Source organism: Oncorhynchus mykiss, chromosome 15, assembly GCF_013265735.2.
Source record: "Oncorhynchus mykiss isolate Arlee chromosome 15, USDA_OmykA_1.1, whole genome shotgun sequence".
In the NCBI taxonomy this organism is placed as follows: domain Eukaryota; kingdom Metazoa; phylum Chordata; class Actinopteri; order Salmoniformes; family Salmonidae; genus Oncorhynchus; species Oncorhynchus mykiss.
In genome coordinates this window covers 69,784,819-69,801,618 of record NC_048579.1, presented here as the reverse complement: position 1 = coordinate 69,801,618, position 16,800 = coordinate 69,784,819, and the positions used below count along the sequence as shown (strand labels likewise).

General features: G+C 50.5%; 1 protein-coding gene across 2 annotated transcripts in view; it reads left to right on the top strand.

Annotated features, from left to right (window-relative positions):
* The window catches only part of LOC110500965 (oxysterol-binding protein-related protein 8), a 151,590-nt gene that overhangs the window by 28,149 nt on the left and 106,641 nt on the right, over window positions 1-16,800 (top strand). The window lies entirely within an intron of this gene.

Here is a 16,800-nt window from a genome sequence, read left to right as displayed (position 1 = left end):
TGTGTTCAGGTCAGGGTTCTGTTTCTTAGTGATGTCCTACGGTGCTCATGTTCCTAGCCTGCCACCGGCCTTGGCAGTCCCACACTGAGTCACGGTTTCAGGCACTTGTGCCGGACATTAAAGGTCGCTTAGCCTCTCACTTTCATGCCTCGTGGGAATGCCAACAGCAGAGAGAGGAATATGAAGAGGTGAACGAATGATGAAGACGAAAACCTGGAGAAGATCAAACCTGTCTAGTCCTTTCACACACACACCATGTCCACGTACACACTACACACCATGTCCACATACACACTACACACTGTGTCCACATACACACTACACACCATGTCCACATACACACTACACACCATGTTCACATACACACTACACACCATGTCCACATACACAATACACACCATGTCCACATACACACCATGTCCACATACACACTACACACCGTGTCCACATACACACTACACACCGTATCCACATACACCATGTCCACATACACACTACACACCATGTCCACATACACACTACACACCATGTCCACATACACACTACACACCATGTCCACTTACACACTACACACCATGTCCACTTACACACTACACACCATGTCCACATACACACTACACACCATGTCCACTTACACACTACACACCGTGTCCACATACACACTACACACCATGTCCACATACACACTACACACCGTGTCCACATACACACTACGCACCGTGTCCACACACCATGTCCACTTACACACTACACACCGTGTCCACATACACACTACACACCGTGTCCACACACCATGTCCACTTACACACTACACACCGTGTCCACATACACACTACACACCGAGTCCACATACACACTACACACCATGTCCACTTACACACTACACACCGTGTCCACACACCATGTCCACTTACACACTACACACCGTGTCCACATACACACTACACACCATGTCCACATACACACTACACACCGTGTCCACATACACACTACACACCGTGTCCACATACACACTACACACCGTGTCCACATACACACTACTCACCATGTCCACATACACACTACACACCATGTCCACATACACACTACACACCATGTCCACGTACACACTACACACCATGTCCACATACACACTACTCACCATGTCCACATACACACTACACACCATGTCCACATACACACTACACACCATGTCCACATACACACTACACACCATGTCCACGTACACACAGATATACCCACAGCGTAGAACACAGCTATACCCACAGCTATACCCACAGCTATACCCACAGCGTAGAACACCGCTATACCCACATCTATACCTACAGTTATACCCACAGCGTAGAACACAGCTATCCCCACAGCTATACCCACAGCGTAGAACACAGCTATCCCCACAGCTATCCCCACAGTGTAGAACACTGCTATCCCCACAGCTATACCCACAGCGTAGAACACCGCTATACCCACAGTTATACCCACAGCTATCCCCACAGCGTAGAACACAGCTATACCCACAGTGTAGAACACAGCTATCCCCACAGCGTAGAACACAGCTATACCCACAGCGTAGAACACAGCTATACCCACAGCTATACCCACAGCGTAGAACACAGCTATCCCCACAGCTATACCCACAGCTATACCCACAGCGTAGAACACAGCTATCCCCACAGCTATACCCACAGCTATACCCACAGAGTAGAACATAGCTATCCCCACAGCTATCCCCACAGCGTAGAACACAGCTATACCCACAGCTATACCCACAGCGTAGAACACAGCTATACCCACAGCTATACCCACAGCTATACCCACAGAGTAGAACACAGCTATCCCCACAGCTATCCCCACAGCTATCCCCACAGCTATACCCACAGCTATACCCACAGCTATACCCACAGAGTAGAACATAGCTATCCCCACAGCTATCCCCACAGCTATCCCCACAGCTATACCCACAGCTATACCCACAGAGTAGAACATAGCTATCCCCACAGCTATCCCCACAGCTATACCCACAGCTATACCCACAGAGTAGAACATAGCTATCCCCACAGCTATACCCATAGCTATACCCACAGAGTAGAACATAGCTATCCCCACAGCTATACCCACAGAGTAGAACATAGCTATCCCCACAGTTATACCCACAGCTATACCCACAGAGTAGAACATAGCTATCCCCACAGCTATACCCACAGCTATACCCACAGAGTAGAACATAGCTATCCCCACAGCTATACCCATAGCTATACCCACAGAGTAGAACATAGCTATCCCCACAGTTATACCCACAGAGTAGAACATAGCTATCCCCACAGCTATACCCACAGCTATACCCACAGCTATACCCACAGAGTAGAACATAGCTATCCCCACAGCTATCCCCACAGCTATACCCACAGAGTAGAACATAGCTATACCCACAGCTATACCCACAGCTATACCCACAGAGTAGAACATAGCTATCCCCACAGCTATCCCCACAGCTATACCCACAGAGTAGAACATAGCTATCCCCACAGAGTAGAACACAGCTATCCCCACAGTTATCCCCACAGCTATACCCACAGAGTAGAACATAGCTATCCCCACAGCTATCCCCACAGCTATACCCACAGAGTAGAACATAGCTATCCCCATAGCTATCCCCACAGCTATCCCCACAGTTATCCCCACAGCTATACCCACAGAGTAGAACATAGCTATCCCCACAGCTATCCCCACAGCTATACCCACAGAGTAGAACATAGCTATCCCCACAGAGTAGAACATAGCTATCCCCACAGCTATACCCACAGCTATACCCACAGAGTAGAACATAGCTATCCCCACAGAGTAGAACACAGCTATCCCCACAGCTATACCCACAGCTATACCCACAGAGTAGAACATAGCTATACCCACAGCTATACCCACAGCTATACCCACAGAGTAGAACATAGCTATCCCCACAGTTATACACATGCTGGTTCATAAACACAAAATACACAAACGCATGTTGTATCATCATCGACGATCACTCAAGTCCAGTATGATTGTCCTCCAGTATGATTGTCCTCCAGTATGATTGTCCTCCAGTATGATTGTCCTCCAGTATGATTGTCCTCCAGTATGATTGTCCTCCAGTATGATTGTCCTCCAGTATGATTGTCCTCCCGTATGATTGTCCTCCAGTATGATTGTCCTCCATGGGGACTTCTATGGTTGGGTCTTCAGAAGGCTGTAGAGGCTGAGCTGAGATCCTCAGGCTCTGTTACAATGTGGACATGTGTGAGTGATGGTTGTGATGATGGTTGGGTCTTCAGAAGGCTGTAGAGGCTGAGCTGAGATCTTCAGGCTCTGTTACAATGTGAACATGTGTGAGTGATGGTTGTGATGATGGTTGGGTCTTCAGAAGGCTGTAGAGGCTGAGCTGAGATCTTCAGGCTCTGTTACAATGTGGACATGTGTGAGTGATGGTTGTGATGATGGTTGGCTCTCACTGGTGTTGAGTCTGTCCTTGTGAACCTGCTGCTTGTTCTCTGTAAGAGCCCCAGGTGTTGCAAGTCACCCATAAACAGGGAGTGTCCCTCCCTCCCTCTGAGTCTCTCAGACAGTGTGCTCATAATCAGACATATCAGGGACAAGCAAGCGGTTGATTGGTTCAATACTAATGAGATTACAGGCTGAGTTTGGCCCTGAACAACTTCCTCCCTTAAAACCCTTCAGAAGAATCTCAATATCCAATGTTTGTTTTAGGGCAATGTTCTCAGAATTAAGGTTGTCGTTGTGTTTTTGAGCATTCTGTCTTTTTGGTCTTGACTCCAAATCAAATCAAAGCAAAAATAATTGTCACCTACACATGGTTAGCAGATGTTAATGCGAGTGTAGCGAAATGCTTGTGCTTCTAGTTCCGACAATGCAGTAATAACCAACGAGTAATCTAACCTAACAATTCCAAAACAACTACCTTATACACACAAGTGTAAAGGGATAAAGAATATGTACATAAAGATATATGAATGAGTGATGGTACAAAACCTTCCCACTCCACAGACACCAACCCCTCCTCCTGCTGTGTGCACTGTGCACCTTCCCACTCCACAGACACCATCCCGCCCTCCTCCTGCTGTGTGCACTGTGCAGCTTCCCACTCCACAGACACCACCCCCTCCTCCTCCTGCTGTGTGCACTGTGCACCTTCCCACTCCACAGACACCAACCCCCCCTCCTCCTGCTGTGTGCACTGTTCACCTTCCCACTCCACAGACACCATCCCCTCCTCCTGCTGTGTGCACTGTGCAGCTTCCCACTCCACAGACACCACCCCCTCCTCCTCCTGCTGTGTGCACTGTGCACCTTCCCACTCCACAGACACCAACCCCCCCTCCTCCTGCTGTGTGCACTGTTCACCTTCCCACTCCACAGACACCAACCCCTCCTGCTGTGTGCACTGTGCACCTTCCCACTCCACAGACACCAACCCCCCCTCCTCCTGCTGTGTGCACTGTTCACCTTCCCACTCCACAGACACCAACCCCTCCTCCTGCTGTGTGCACTGTGCACCTTCCCACTCCACAGACACCAACCCCCGCCCTCCTCCTGCTGTGTGCACTGTGCACCTTCCCACTCCACAGACACCATCCCCTCCTCCTGCTGTGTGCACTGTGCACCTTCCCACTCCACAGACACCATCCCCTCCTCCTGCTGTGTGCACTGTGCACCTTCCCACTCCACAGACACCATCCCCTCCTCCTCCTGCTGTGTGCACTGTTCACCTTCCCACTCCACAGACACCAAGCCCCCCTCCTCCTGCTGTGTGCACTGTGCACCTTCCCACTCCACCGACACCATCCCCTCCTCCTGCTGTATGCACTGTGCACCTTCCCACTCCACAGACACCATCCCCTCCTCCTGCTGTGTGCACTGTGCACCTTCCCACTCCACAGACACCATCCCCTCCTCCTGCTGTGTGCACTATGCACATTCCCACTCCACAGACACCATCCCCTCCTCCTGCTGTGTGCACTGTGCACCTTCCCACTCCACAGACACCATCCCCTCCTCCTGCTGTGTGCACTGTGCACCTTCCCACTCCACATACACCATCCCCTCCTCCTGCTGTGTGCACTGTGCACCTTCCCACCCACAGACACCATCCCCTCCTCCTGCTGTGTGCACTGTGCACCTTCCCACTCCACAGACACCATCCCCTCCTCCTGCTGTGTGCACTATGCACCTTCCCACTCCACAGACACCATCCCCTCCTCCTGCTGTGTGCACTGTGCACCTTCCCACTCCACAGACACCATCCCCTCCTCCTGCTGTGTGCACTGTGCACCTTCCCACTCCACAGACACCATCCCCTCCTCCTGCTGTGTGCACTGTGCACCTTCCCACTCCACAGACACCATCCCCTCCTCCTGCTGTGTGCACTGTGCACCTTCCCACTCCACAGACACCAACCCCTCCTCCTGCTGTGTGCACTGTGCACCTTCCCACTCCACAGACACCATCCCCTCCTCATGCTGTGTGCACTGTTCACCTTCCCACTCCACAGACACCAACCCCTCCTCCTGCTGTGTGCACTGTGCACCTTCCCACTCCACAGACACCAACCCCCCCTCCTCCTGCTGTGTGCACTGTGCACCTTCCCACTCCATAGACACCATCCCCTCCTCCTGCTGTGTGCACTGTGCACCTTCCCACTCCACAGACACCATCCCCTCCTCCTCCTGCTGTGTGCACTGTGCACCTTCCCACTCCACAGACACCAACCCCTCCTCCTGCTGTGTGCACTGTGCACCTTCCCACTCCACAGACACCATCCCCTCCTCCTGCTGTGTGCACTGTGCACCTTCCCACTCCACAGACACCATCCCCTCCTCCTGCTGTGTGCACTGTGCACCTTCCCACTCCACAGACACCATCCCCTCCTCCTGCTGTGTGCACTGTGCACCTTCCCACTCCACAGACACCATCCCCTCCTCCTGCTGTGTGCACTGTTCACCTTCCCACTCCACAGACACCAACCCCTCCTCCTGCTGTGTGCACTGTGCACCTTCCCACTCCACAGACACCAACCCCCCCTCCTCCTGCTGTGTGCACTGTGCACCTTCCCACTCCATAGACACCATCCCCTCCTCCTGCTGTGTGCACTGTGCACCTTCCCACTCCACAGACACCATCCCCTCCTCCTCCTGCTGTGTGCACTGTGCACCTTCCCACTCCACAGACACCAACCCCTCCTCCTGCTGTGTGCACTGTGCACCTTCCCACTCCACAGACACCATCCCCTCCTCCTGCTGTGTGCACTGTGCACCTTCCCACTCCACAGACACCATCCCCTCCTCCTGCTGTGTGCACTGTGCACCTTCCCACTCCACAGACACCATCCCCTCCTCCTGCTGTGTGCACTGTGCACCTTCCCACTCCACAGACACCATCCCCTCCTCCTGCTGTGTGCACTGTGCACCTTCCCACTCCACAGACACCAACCCCTCCTCCTGCTGTGTGCACTGTTCACCTTCCCACTCCACATACACCATCCCCTCCTCCTCCTGCTGTGTGCACTGTGCACCTTCCCACTCCATAGACACCATCCCCTCCTCCTGCTGTGTGCACTGTGCACCTTCCCACTCCACAGACACCATCCCCTCCTCCTCCTGCTGTGTGCACTGTGCACCTTCCCACTCCACAGACACCATCCCCTCCTCCTGCTGTGTGCACTGTGCACCTTCCCACTCCACAGACACCATCCCCTCCTCCTGCTGTGTGCACTATGCACCTTCCCACTCCAGACACCATCCCCTCCTCCTGCTGTGTGCACTGTGCACCTTCCCACTCCACAGACACCATCCCCTCCTCCTGCTGTGTGCACTGTGCACCTTCCCACTCCACAGACACCATCCCCTCCTCCTGCTGTGTGCACTGTGCACCTTCCCACTCCACAGACACCATCCCCTCCTCCTGCTGTGTGCACTGTGCACCTTCCCACTCCACAGACACCAACCCCTCCTCCTGCTGTGTGCACTGTGCACCTTCCCACTCCACAGACACCATCCCCTCCTCATGCTGTGTGCACTGTTCACCTTCCCACTCCACAGACACCAACCCCTCCTCCTGCTGTGTGCACTGTGCACCTTCCCACTCCACAGACACCAACCCCCCCTCCTCCTGCTGTGTGCACTGTGCACCTTCCCACTCCATAGACACCATCCCCTCCTCCTGCTGTGTGCACTGTGCACCTTCCCACTCCACAGACACCATCCCCTCCTCCTCCTGCTGTGTGCACTGTGCACCTTCCCACTCCACAGACACCAACCCCTCCTCCTGCTGTGTGCACTGTGCACCTTCCCACTCCACAGACACCATCCCCTCCTCCTGCTGTGTGCACTGTGCACCTTCCCACTCCACAGACACCATCCCCTCCTCCTGCTGTGTGCACTGTGCACCTTCCCACTCCACAGACACCAACCCCTCCTCCTGCTGTGTGCACTGTGCACCTTCCCACTCCACAGACACCATCCCCTCCTCATGCTGTGTGCACTGTTCACCTTCCCACTCCACAGACACCAACCCCTCCTCCTGCTGTGTGCACTGTGCACCTTCCCACTCCACAGACACCAACCCCCCCTCCTCCTGCTGTGTGCACTGTGCACCTTCCCACTCCATAGACACCATCCCCTCCTCCTGCTGTGTGCACTGTGCACCTTCCCACTCCACAGACACCATCCCCTCCTCCTCCTGCTGTGTGCACTGTGCACCTTCCCACTCCACAGACACCAACCCCTCCTCCTGCTGTGTGCACTGTGCACCTTCCCACTCCACAGACACCATCCCCTCCTCCTGCTGTGTGCACTGTGCACCTTCCCACTCCACAGACACCATCCCCTCCTCCTGCTGTGTGCACTGTGCACCTTCCCACTCCACAGACACCATCCCCTCCTCCTGCTGTGTGCACTGTGCACCTTCCCACTCCACAGACACCATCCCCTCCTCCTGCTGTGTGCACTGTGCACCTTCCCACTCCACAGACACCAACCCCTCCTCCTGCTGTGTGCACTGTTCACCTTCCCACTCCACATACACCATCCCCTCCTCCTCCTGCTGTGTGCACTGTGCACCTTCCCACTCCATAGACACCATCCCCTCCTCCTGCTGTGTGCACTGTGCACCTTCCCACTCCACAGACACCATCCCCTCCTCCTCCTGCTGTGTGCACTGTGCACCTTCCCACTCCACAGACACCAACCCCTCCTCCTGCTGTGTGCACTGTGCACCTTCCCACTCCATAGACACCAACCCCTCCTCCTGCTGTGTGCACTGTACAGCTTCCCACTCCAGACACCATCCCCTCCTCCTGCTGTGTGCACTGTGCAGCTTCCCACTCCACAGACACCATCCCCTCCTCCTGCTGTGTGCACTGTGCACCTTCCCACTCCACAGACACCATCCCCTCCTCCTGCTGTGTGCACTGTGCACCTTCCCACTCCACAGACACCATCCCCTCCTCCTGCTGTGTGCACTGTGCACCTTCCCACTCCACAGACACCATCCCCTCCTCCTGCTGTGTGCACTGTTCACCTTCCCACTCCACAGACACCACCCCCTCCTCCTGCTGTGTGCACTGTGCACCTTCCCACTCCACAGACACCATTCCCTCCTCCTGCTGTGTGCACTGTACAGCTTCTCACTCCACAGACACCATCCCCTCCTCCTGCTGTGTGCACTGTGCACCTTCCCACTCCACAGACACCATCCCCTCCTCCTGCTGTGTGCACTGTGCACCTTCCCACTCCACAGACACCATTCCCTCCTCCTGCTGTGTGCACTGTGCACCTTCCCACTCCACAGACACCATCCCCTCCTCCTGCTGTGTGCACTGTGCAGCTTGCTACAATAAGTGAGTCATTATTTGTGGATGAGAGTTGTTAATGGCTCGGGTACATAAAATGTCATTTTCATCGACAGATCAGTGATCTGAATTCATTAGATTATTGCTGACTGTTTGAAATGCAATGTATTGACCTTTAATTGTGCAACAAGGCTTATCTATAGACAACGTTTAAAACATCGAGATATATATCAGGAATCGGCCATACATTTTTTAAATGATTTTTAGCCCTTATCGCTCAGCCCTAAGCCTTCTGCTTTTGGAGAAACATTATCTCAACGTAATCATAATCCTCATGGGCTTTTCTTGCAGCGGGTGTGAAGGCAATGAGCTCCAGATGAGTCCTGTGATGACAGAACAGGCCGTCTCTCAGGGGTGTCACACACTGGCATCAGTGGGATTATACAGTAACAGGACAAAGACCCTGTCTGAGCCTCCCGAGTGGCGCAGCGGTTTAAGGCACCGGAGGGGTCACTACAGATCCAGGTTCCATCCCGGGCTGTGTTGCAGTCGGCCGTGACCGGGAGACTCATGAGGCGGCACACAATTGGCCCAGCGTCGTTCCGGTTAAGGGAGGGTTTGGCTGGCTGGGATGTCCTCGTCCCAGGCGCCTCATCCCTTGTGGCAGCCGGGCACCTGCACACTGACTTCGGTCGCCAACTCTCCCGAATCTGTTCGGGAGTTGCAGCGATGGGACAAGACTGTAACTACCGAAATTGGGGAGAAAAAGGGGTAAAAAGTACCCCTCCCAAAAAATAAATACTAAGACCCTGTCTTTGTCCCAAATGACAGCCTATTCCCGATGGTGCAGTACTTTAGACCAGAACCCTATGGGCCAAAGTAGTGCACTAAATAGGGAATAGGGTGCCATTTGGTGCATATATCCTTTCTATTCCTCTCAGCTAATGAGGGAGCAGGTTAGACTTTAATTGTTGGAATATTTCAGTGTGGGAATTTCTCTGATTGGTCTCCCGAGACTACGATGCCGACGAAGTGCGTTCCTACGGTCCACAAATGACAAGCTGCTGTTGTGGCATGACTGTGCAAGACTCCCCAATGGGTTTATTGTGGATGGTGGTTCTTGCTGTTGTTTACTGAAACATGAGAGGGATTAGCAGCAAACACAATACCAAAGATCAGGGTAGCTGGGATTGGCTCCAACAACAGACAAATGATCTGCACAGTAAAGAACAGTTTATTGAAGACTTTCAGTGGTCTGGGCTGGAGTCCAGTTTCTGACAGACCACTTCCAGCATCTTCTATTAAGTTGTTTCTCTTAGTCACTTATACTAGACCTGACACACACACACACACACACACACAAAACAATTCAAAACAATTATATATATATGTGTGTGTGTGTGTGTGTGTGTGTGTGTGTGTGTGTGTGTGTGTGTGTGTGTGTGTGTCAGAGCCTAATACCCGGCTGGCCTCCCTCAGGCAGTGTTATTACAGCTGAATGTCTCAGTCTAGGGATGCCTCCCTCAGGCAGTGTTATTACAGCTGAATGTCTCTCAGTCTAGGGATGCCTCCCTCAGGCAGTGTTATTACAGCTGAATGTCTCAGTCTAGGGATGCCTCCCTCAGGCAGTGTTATTACAGCTGAATGTCTCAGTCTAGGGATGCCTCCCTCAGGCAGTGTTATTACAGCTGAATGTCTCAGTCTAGGGATGCCTCCCTCAGGCAGTGTTATTACAGCTGAATGTCTCAGTCTAGGGATGCCTCCCTCAGGCAGTGTTATTACAGCTGAATGTCTCAGTCTAGGGATGCCTCCCAAATGGTGCCCTGTCCCCTGTACAGGCTAGTGCACTAGTTTAGACAAGCACTCTCTGGGCCCAGGTGAAAAGTAGTGAAGTATGCAGGGAATAAGCCTGGTGTGGGCTGTCTCATGCTCTCCTAATACATTCTCTGTGGGCTGTCTCATGCTCTCCTAATACATCCTCTGTGGGCTGTCTCATGCTCTCCTAATACATACATCCTCTGTGGGCTGTCTCATGCTCTCCTAATACATCCTCTGTGGGCTGTCTCATGCTCTCCTAATACATCCTCTGTGGGCTGTCTCATGCTCTCCTAATACATCCTCTGTGGGCTGTCTCATGCTCTCCTAATACATCCTCTGTGGGCTGTCTCATGCTCTCCTAATACATCCTCTGTGGGCTGTCTCATGCTCTCCTAATACATCCTCTGTGGGCTGTCTCATGCTCTCCTAATACATCCTCTGTGGGCTGTCTCATGCTCTCCTAATACATCCTCTGTGGGCTGTCTCATGCTCTCCTAATACATCCTCTGTGGGCTGTCTCATGCTCTCCTAATACATCCTCTGTGGGCTGTCTCATGCGCTCCTAATACATCCTCTGTGGGCTGTCTCATGCTCTCCTAATACATCCTCTGTGGGCTGTCTCATGCTCTCCTAATACATCCTCTGTGGGCTGTCTCATGCTCTCCTAATACATCCTCTGTGGGCTGTCTCATGCTCTCCTAATACATCCTCTGTGGGCTGTCTCATGCTCTCCTAATACATCCTCTGTGGGCTGTCTCATGCTCTCCTAATACATCCTCTGTGGGCTTAGGCCCTTCTTTAGGAGTCGTATGTCAATGCCCCCCCCCATAGTAGCAGAACTTTGAGTGTCCTGTACGCTTCATAGCACTAAGATCATTTATGTCCATTGTAGGCAATGGATGAAAGACCATCTTAGTGACTCCAAGTTTTGGGTGAACAGTTCAGTAGATACCTGTTCCTACACTGCTGAGAGGTGGTGACTGTTAAGGTAACACTGCTGAGAGGTGGTGACTGTTAAGGTAACGCTGCTGAGAGGTAGTCACTGTTAAGGTAACACTGCTGAGAGGTAGTCACTGTTAAGGTAACGCTGCTGAGAGGTAGTCACTGTTAAGGTAACACTGCTGAGAGGTAGTCACTGTTAAGGTAACGCTGCTGAGAGGTAGTCACTGTTAAGGTAACGCTGCTGAGAGGTAGTCACTGTTAAGGTAACGCTGCTGAGAGGTAGTCACTGTTAAGGTAACACTGCTGAGAGGTAGTCACTGTTAAGGTAACGCTGCTGAGAGGTAGTCACTGTTAAGGTAACGCTGCTGAGAGGTAGTCACTGTTAAGGTAACGCTGCTGAGAGGTAGTCACTGTTAAGGTAACGCTGCTGAGAGGTCGTCACTGTTAAGGTAACGCTGCTGAGAGGTCGTCACTGTTAAGGTAACGCTGCTGAGAGGTAGTCACTGTTAAGGTAACGCTGCTGAGAGGTAGTCACTGTTAAGGTAACGCTGCTGAGAGGTAGTCACTGTTAAGGTAACGCTGCTGAGAGGTAGTCACTGTTAAGGTAACACTGCTGAGAGGTAGTCACTGTTAAGGTAACGCTGCTGAGAGGTAGTCACTGTTAAGGTAACACTGCTGAGAGGTAGTCACTGTTAAGGTAACGCTGCTGAGAGGTAGTCACTGTTAAGGTAACGCTGCTGAGAGGTAGTCACTGTTAAGGTAACGCTGCTGAGAGGTAGTCACTGTTAAGGTAACGCTGCTGAGAGGTAGTCACTGTTAAGGTAACGCTGCTGAGAGGTAGTCACTGTTAAGGTAACGCTGCTGAGAGGTAGTCACTGTTAAGGTAACACTGCTGAGAGGTAGTCACTGTTAAGGTAACGCTGCTGAGAGGTAGTCACTGTTAAGGTAACGCTGCTGAGAGGTAGTCACTGTTAAGGTAACGCTGCTGAGAGGTAGTCACTGTTAAGGTAACGCTGCTGAGAGGTAGTCACTGTTAAGGTAACGCTGCTGAGAGGTAGTCACTGTTAAGGTAACGCTGCTGAGAGGTCGTCACTGTTAAGGTAACGCTGCTGAGAGGTAGTCACTGTTAAGGTAACGCTGCTGAGAGGTAGTCACTGTTAAGGTAACGCTGCTGAGAGGTAGTCACTGTTAAGGTAACGCTGCTGAGAGGTAGTCACTGTTAAGATAACGCTGCTGAGAGGTTGTGACTGTTAAGGGTAAGTACTCACACCAGGCAGCCCACAATAACCACTGGTCTGTTTAAAAGAAGCTGACAGGTTTAGTTTTGTTCCTGTATTTCATGGGAATTTTCACAAGTTCACTGATCTGAGGTCAGTTCTGGGCGTGTGCTTGTACTCCTTTGTGTGTCAGTACGAGTGATGTGAGGCCTTCTGGTTTGTTCAGGTCTTAACCCTTTACTGGTCGAACAACAGAGCAAATGCCAGTGTCCTGTTTCCATGGACCTAGTGCATCAGACAGTCTGGATGTGTCCCTTTTAGGGTGCCATCTGGGACGCAGTTTCCTGTCAGTCTGTCAACTGTAATTATGATGAAGTTGGTGCTGGTCTGCTCTGCTAGACTAATGGTATCTGGACTAGAGGTCGACCGATTATGATTTTTCAACGCCGATACCGATTATTGGAGGACTAAATGGCCGATTTAAATAAAATATGTGTATTTGTAATAATGACAATTACAACAATACTGAATGAACACTTTTTAACTTAATATAATACATCAATAAAATCAATTTAGCCTCAAGTAAATAATGGTTTAAATAATGCAAAAACAAAGTGTTGGAGAAGAAAGTAAAAGTGCAATATGTGCCATGTAAAAAAAACGTTTCAGTTCCTTGCTCAGAACATGAGAACATATGAAAGCTGGTGGTTCCTTTTAACATGAGTCTTCAATATTCCCAGGTAAGAAGATTTAGGTTGTAGTTATTATAGGAATTATAGGACTATTTCCCTCTATACTATTTGTATTTCATTAACCTTTGACTATTGGATGTTCTTATAGGCACTTTAGTATTGCCAGTGTAACAGTATAGTTTCCGCCCCTCTCCTCGCTCCTCCCTGGGCTCGAACCAGCAACACAACGACAACAGCCACCACATCGAAGCAGCGTTACCCATGCAGAGCAAGGGAAACAACCACCCCAAGGCTCAGAGCGAGTGAAGTTTGAAACGCTATTAGCGCGCACTAACTAACCAGCCATTTCACTTTGGTCACACCCGACTCATCTCGGGAGTTGATAGGTTTGAAGTCATAAACAGCACAATACTTGACGCACAACGAAGAGCTGCTGGCAAAACGCACAAAAGTATTGTTTGAATGAATGTTTACGCGCCTGCTTCTGCCTACCACCGCTCAGTCAGATACTTAGATACTTGTATGCTTGTATGCTCAGTCAGATTGTATGCAACACAGGACACGCTAGATAATATTCTAGTTATATCAACAACCATGTGTAGTTAACTAGTGATTATGATTGATTGTTTTTTATAAGATAAGTTTAATGCTAGCTAGCAACTTACCTTGGCTTACTGCACTTGCATAACAGTCTCCTTGTGGAGTGCAACAAGAGAGAGGCAGGTCGTTATTGCGTTGGGCTAGTTAACTGAAAAGGTTGCAAGATTGGATCCCCCGAGCTGACAAGGTGAAAATGTGTCTTTCTGCCCCTGAATGAGGCAGTTAACCCACCGTTCCTAGGCCGTCATTGAAAATAGGAATGTGTTCTAAACTGACTTGCCTAGTTAAATAAAGATTAAATAAAGGTGTAAAAACAACAATAAAAAAACGGCAAATCGGCGCCCAAAAATACCGATTTCCGATTGTTATGAAAACTTGAAATCGGCCCTAATTAATTGGCCATTCCGATTAATCGGTCGACCTCTAATCTGGACTCATCTCAGCTGGGCTGGTAGAGTCCTCTAGACTAATGGTATCTGGACTCATCTCAGCTGGGCTGGTGGTCCTCTAGACTAATGGTATCTGGACTCATCTCAGCTGGGCTGGTGGTCCTCTAGACAAATGGTATCTGGACTCATCTCAGCTGGGCTGGTAGAGTCCTCTAGACTAATGGTATCTGGACTCATCTGGACTGGTAGAGTCCTCTAGACTAATGGTATCTGGGCTCATCTCAGCTGGACTGGTAGAGTCCTGTAGACTAATGGTATCTGGGCTCATCTCAGCTGGACTGGTAGAGTCCTGTAGACTAATGGTATCTGGGCTCATCTCAGCTGGGCTGGTGGTCCTCTAGACAAATGGTATCTGGACTCATCTCAGCTGGGCTGGTAGAGTCCTCTAGACTAATGGTATCTGGACTCATCTCAGCTGGACTGGTAGAGTCCTGTAGACTAATGGTATCTGGGCTCATCTCAGCTGGGCTGGTGGAGTCCTCTAGACTAATGGTATCTGGGCTCATCTCAGCTGGACTGGTAGAGTCCTGTAGACTAATGGTATCTGGGCTCATCTCAGCTGGGCTGGTAGAGTCCTGTAGACTAATGGTATCTGGGCTCATCTCAGCTGGACTGGTAGAGTCCTGTAGACTAATGGTATCTGGACTTATCTCAGCTGGGCTGGTGGAGTCTTCTAGACTAATGGTATCTGGGCTCATTTCAGCTGGGCTGGTGGAGTCCTCTAGACTAATGGTATCTGGACTCATCTCAGCTGGGCTAGTATTGTCCTCTAGACGAATGGTATCTGGACTCATCTCAGCTGGGCTGGTAGAGTCCTCTAGACTAATGGTACCCGGACTCATCTCAGCTGGACTGGTAGAGTCCTCTAGACTAATGGTATCTGGTCTCATCTCAGCAGGACTGGTAGAGTCCTCTAGACTAATGGTATCTGGGGTCATCTCAGCTGGACTGGTGGAGTCCTCTAGACTAATGGTATCTGGACTCATCTCAGCTGGACTGGTGGAGTCCTCTAGACTAATGGTATCTGGTCTCACCTCAGCAGGACTGGTAGAGTCCTCTAGACTAATGGTATCTGGGGTCATCTCAGCTGGACTGGTAGAGTCCTCTAGACTAATGGTATCTGGACTCATCTCAGAGACTTTCAAAAGAGAGATGTCACAGAGCGATAGCCGAGGAACCTGCGAGCATCGATAATCAGTGAGAGGTGAGCAGGGGTTGCAAGAAGCTTCACAATTTGCCTGGCTGTGCAAACAACCATTTATTTCAGCAAATGTTTTACGATCTGTCAGTTCTCAGTGCTACCGTTCCATTGGCATTAATTGATTGTGCACTCAGACCAGGCCGGTAAAATTTTACATTTCTAGGAAACTACAAGTGGTAATTTCCTTTGTTGTATATGCTACTTCTTCCTTAACGGTATAGTTCACCCATTTTACAAAATGTTTATTTGGCCACTGTCTCCAGATGCTAACTATTTAGCACAAAACCCAAAGCAAGTCAATATCCACAATATTTGAATGTCTTATTCAAGGTGAACTATCCCTTTATACATAGTAATTTGAAGTCCGGCTCAGTGGGAGTTCTCAGCACAGATGTGTTCTTTAACCTAATCAAAGTGGTTGGTATTATACTGCAAATGAGCCTCTGATCACTCGTTATGGTGAGTACGAAATGTTTGTCTGGAGTTTAGTAGAGGCAAATCTCTGTCCTTCTGTTGTCTCCTCCCTCAGCAGAGTGTGAGAAACCGGCTAGGTTTTGTGGCGGTGCAAATCAACTTTCTTTCTGCTTAGGCCTAACCCAGAATCATGACCCTTCTCAGCAGGCTAGATTTATACTGTACCAGTATTTTGTTATTTAACCTTTTATTTAACTAGGCAAGGCAGTTAAGAACAAATTCTTATTTACAATGGCGGCCTACCTCGGCCAAACACGGACGACGCTGGGCCAATTGTGCGCCACCCTATGGGACTCTATGGGACTCCCAATCACGGCCAGTTGTGTGATACAGCCTGGAATTGAACCATGGACTGTAGTGACGCCTCTAGCACTGAGACACAGTGCCTTAGACCGCTGCGCCACTCAGGAGCCCTGAAAGTATATTTGTGCAGGTGGTGAATGAGATTGTATAGCATCACATGCAGTTTCTGTTCTTCAACAGTGTACCTCACTGATCTAGATTTTTAGGGGTGGGTTGTGGAAATTTAGCTCGCTAGTGTTTTTACCACTAAATAAATATTTTG